The sequence below is a fragment of the Wolffia australiana genome, chromosome 7 (assembly GCF_029677425.1).
Source record: "Wolffia australiana isolate 7733 chromosome 7, ASM2967742v1".
In the NCBI taxonomy this organism is placed as follows: Eukaryota; Viridiplantae; Streptophyta; class Magnoliopsida; order Alismatales; family Araceae; genus Wolffia; species Wolffia australiana.
This window is the reverse complement of record NC_135841.1, coordinates 11,498,661-11,503,534: the sequence shown is the minus strand read 5'-3', so window position 1 is coordinate 11,503,534 and position 4,874 is coordinate 11,498,661. Positions and strand designations below refer to the sequence as shown.

Below are 4,874 nucleotides of genomic sequence, written 5' to 3'. Positions count from 1 at the left end.
CCTTGTGAGGAAAATGTTTCTTTGTTCTTGTTGAAAGTGGGGAGACTTTTGATGTGCATTTCTTTGCATGTTATTCCTAGGGTATCCACTATCCCTAGGATTCCAGGGATTTTGTGTTGTAGGTCTATTCATCTTGGACCTATCAATATCCATGACCTGCTCATGCAATGGACAGTCTACTTCTACATGATCACAAGGTAAAATGTCTATTTGATAAGGATGAGAAGATTCAGATTATTTTAAGTTATGGATGAATTTAGTTTTATAGTTCATAATATATTTTTTGGATTTATATAAAACTTGGGTTTAAATGGATTTTATTATATCTAAATCAACTTTGTCAGTTGTCAATTACAAACCCTCTCACCTAAAAACTGTGCAGTCTTAAATCAATAAAATGGCTACCGTAAATTTCAATGATGTAGCCAGCGGACGCTCTTGATACATGGCAGATGTATTGAAATATATGATTGAAATCACTATTAATGCACCTAGTCCGTTAAAGAAAGCCATGAACATATCGTCGTACAAGGTCCCACATGGTCCCAATCATTGTAGTTTTTTGTAGCTCTTAGGATGTCTATCATCAAAATTAGACGCGGATCTTCCAAGGATTCTGTCAAGAAAACCCTTTCAATTTTAAAAAAAATAGTTAACCGCGTTGGCTGGAGGCGCTGTGCGTCAGAGGTGTCATCCTTTTTACAAAAATACTATGCCAACTCCAACTGGATGGCAGTTTTTGCAGATGTCTATGGGTATCTGAATTTACGCTGACCCTGATTGAATGGCTGGGGCCTCTGAACAATTATTCTATGGCTATCTCTGCGGCTGTGGACGCGCGAAGCAGACTTGGTACTTGCTAGATACAGTTAACTGGATGACAGCCGCAGCCTATTGCACTCGCGTGCTGAAATTCTCTTGGCTGAGATGTACGCAATAACTTCAACAATCAAGAAACGTTTTGGCGCCTCATTAAATGAGACTCAGCTGCCTGGAGGACCTCATGGTCACCTTGCAGTACCTCTTCTCACCTCGACACACAAGCGAATTTCTCTACTTAATAGCCAAAGCCCCGGTTCAAGAGTTCGGCATCTTACATTACCCAGCATAAGTCCTGTTAAGGCAGGGACATGATGGCTTGCGAGCAGCGCTCAACCCCCGTGTCCAGCCTTCTCCCTTTGAAAACCAACATCAAACTATCTCTTCTCACCGTCTTCCTGAACGCCGTCTGCGGTCGGGATGGCACGTTAAACCGCAGTCTAGTCTCTCTCTTGGAGCTCAACGCCGCGCCAAACCCAAACCCTGTGCACGGTGTCCGCACGGAAGACGTTACCGTAGACCCCACTCGGCAGCTATCATTCCGGCTATTCCTTCCCGCTGAAACAGCCCCGGCGCCGCTCGCCGTTATCGTCTTCTTCCACGGTGGCGGTTTCGCCTTCCTTGCCGCGGCCTCAAGGGAGTACGACTTCGCCTGCCGCCGCTTCTGTAAAGAGCTCGGGGTAGCCATTATTTCCGTCAACTATCGTTTATCTCCAGAACACAAGTACCCCGCACAGTACGACGACGGAGTCGACGTTCTCCGCTTTCTAGAGTCCACCAAGGCCCATTCCTCCTACTGCAAGGGCCTCCTGCGAGAGTTCTTCCTCACCGCCGATCTCTCCCGCAGCTTCCTCGCCGGCGACAGCGCCGGCGCTAACATAGCCCATCACGTCGCTCGCCGATGGACCGAAATGGGCTCCCAGCGCGTAAGGCTTGCCGGGCTCATCTCCATTCAGCCGTTCTTCGGCGGAGAAGCTAGAGTTCCATCAGAGAAGCGCCTGCCCGACGGTCCTATTGTTACCACCGAGCGCACCGACTGGATGTGGAAGGCGTTTCTTCCAATTGGCGCCAAAAGAGATCATACCGCAGCTAACCCTATCGCTGCCGCAGAGAACCTTAGTCACGACTTTCCACCCGTGCTGATAATCGCAGGCGAACTTGACCCACTGCTCGACTGGCAGATAAAATATCATCAGAGCTTAGTAAGAAATGGAAACGAGGCGGTGCTATTAGAGTACCCTGGAACGATTCATGGATTCTTCCTCTTTCCGGAGCTCAACGGTGTCCCGGAAATGATTGACGAGATGAAAACTTTCATGCTCAGGCCAAGATATAAGCCCATGAATGCTGAGGCTTTCATGCTCAGGCCGAAATATAAGCCCATGAACAGTAAACGATCGTCGGCTGTAATCGCTCTTGATAATAACAGTTAAACTTTGTCCTGACTTCAATGGAAGGGACGACAAAACATTCCCGGAAGGCCAAAGTCAGGGATAGGAATGGGAAAAGTTCCCCGCACCCTCTCCCGTGTCTCCTCCCCTCTCGCCCCCCCTCCCTCCCTCTCTCCCGCCCCCCTTCTCTCCGCTCCCTCCCTCTCTCTCTCTCCCTCCCTCTCTCTCTCTCTCTCTCTCTCTGTTTCTCTCTTTCTTTCTCTTTCTCTCTCTCTTTCTTTCTCTCTTTCTTTCTCTCTCTCTCTCACTCTCTCTTTCTCTCTCACTCTCTCTCTCTCTCTCTCTTTCTCTGTTTCTCTCTCTCTCCCGTGCCCCTCTTCCCTCTCGCCCCCCCCCCTCTCTCTCTCTCTCTCTCTTTCTCTGTTTCTCTCTCTCTCCCGTGCCCCTCTCCCCTCTCGCCCCCCCCTCTCTCTCTCTCTCTCTCTCTTTCTCTGTTTCTCTCTCTCTCCCGTGCCCCTCTTCCCTCTCGCCCCTCCTCTCTCTCTCTCTCTCTCCCGTGCCCCCCTCCCCTCTCTCCCCTCCGTCTCTCTCTCTCTCTCTCTTCTCTCGCACATGGGTCTGTACAGTGCGGTGATGTGCGCACGCCGCAGCCCAACCCTTCCCCGGCCGCTCGTGCCCCTTCGCCGTCGCCGCCCGCGACCCCTCCCAGCCGCTGGCCTGCCCCTCCCTCTCCCGCCCGTGCACCCCCCCCCCCCCCCCGCCGCCGCTACCCCCCTTCCCCGCCGCCCGCGCCCCCTCCCCGCCGCCGCCACCCCTTTCCCCGGCTCCGCCACCACCCTTTCCCTGTCGTCGCTTTAGCCGGGGAGGGGAATCAAAGACGGGCGAAGTGATATTGTAATTCTGCCGCGACCTTCCCGGGCGACCTTGCGGCCCTGCGCGAGCTCCTCTCCGCGCTCTCCTCCCCGGCGCCGCCGCCCTCGTCCTGCCTCCTCTCCTGGGACCTCGCCGACCCCTGCGCCTCCGCCGCCTGCGGCCTCCGCTGCTCCCCCCCTCCCCACGCCCTCAACCTCTCCCGCGTTACCCATCTCGCCCCAGGGAAACGAGGTGCGGCGGCGTTCGTCAGCGAGAGAGGGAGGCAGGGCGGCGAGCGGGGGGGGAGGGGGGTGCGCGGCGACGTGGATGGGCCGCGGGCGGCGGGGAAGGGGGGTGGTGGCGTTAAATCGGGATATGTAACTTCCTATCTTAGTTTAATCATAACCGTTAAATTTTCTAACGGGTATGTTTACTAGCTAGATTTAATCGTCTCCATTAGATTTAATCCTATCTAAATTTAATCCTAGTCCTAGCCTGTATGTAATCTTATCCATCTATTTCTCTTAACGAGTATAGATACGTACTAAGTTTTTAGTAGTCTACTTCTTATTTTAAATCCTATAGGTCGATGTTGATGCTGATGTGGCCTTGCAATTGTCTTTACCACCCTGCAAGCCCATCAGCAATGGAGAAGACATTGAGCTTGGATCATAGCTCCCAGTATCTCAGATTAGAAAGAGGCTTGGTCAGACCATCTGCTAATTGGCCTCGACTTGTAATGAATTTCATGTTGAGAAGATTAGCTGCAACTTGTTCTCTTAGAACATGAAAATCTATTTCATTATGCTTCACACGGGCATGAAAAACCAGATTTTTGGCCAAGTATGTAGATCTAATATTAGCACACCGGAGCGTAAGAATAGATGATGATATGAATTCTAGTTATGTGAGAAGAGAATTTATCCAGATAACCTCAGATCCTACATTTGTCAATGCTTTATACTCTACTTCAGTACTTGACCAAGCACCAGTAGATTGTTTCTTTGACCTCCAAGAAACTAAATTTTCACCCAAAAATACTAAATAACCACTTGTAGATGTTCTATCTATTTGATTTCCTGCCCAATCGGCATCACTGTACGCATTTAAAGATAAAGTAAAATCTGAATAAATCATAAGACCATGTGTATTACTCCCTTTTAGATAGAGAATTAGGTGCTTTCGAGTTCTCTAGTCATTAGCTGTTGGTTTATGCATTTACTGACAGGCTTTGTTAACAGCAAATGCGATGTTAGGACGAGTTAAAGTAAGATATTGAAGACTGCCAACTAAACTTCTACAAGTTGAATCATCTTATACATCAGAGGAAGAAGATGAAATAGAAGATTGACTTAAGGGACATGAAGTAGGCAATGGTTTACTATTCTCAAGATTGGCTCGTTTTAAGATAGAGCAAATATATTGAGACTGAGAAAGAAGAAATCCATTATTGACCTTAATTAGTTCAATACCAAGAAAGAAATGAGAAGGGCCAAGTTCTTTAATTGCAAAACTAGTTTGAAGTTCTGTAAGAAGTTTATTGATAGTACCAAGTGCCAGACAGTGATGTGACACGATATTCTTATAATACACTAAATGCGATGTCAATGTCGTGGGAGAGTGCAGATGATTTTAAGAAAATATTAACGAAAAGAATATTAGTTGTCACATGACCCGAGACGCAGCTCAAGTGGACAACACGTGATGGGTTTGGTCTCGATCGAGCTCCCAATGATCCACATGATCAGATTGAGGGGAGAACATGGAGGGGGACGACCCTCGTCCAAGGGTGTCCGCTCCGTCGTCAAGAAC

At 49.1% G+C, this 4,874-nt stretch overlaps 1 pseudogene; it reads left to right on the top strand.

The window, feature by feature from the left end:
- The first annotated feature begins 673 nt into the window (after window positions 1–673).
- On the top strand, window positions 674–2,252 carry LOC144706006 (putative carboxylesterase 18 pseudogene; annotated as a pseudogene).
- Window positions 2,253–4,874: the final 2,622 nt, after the last annotated feature.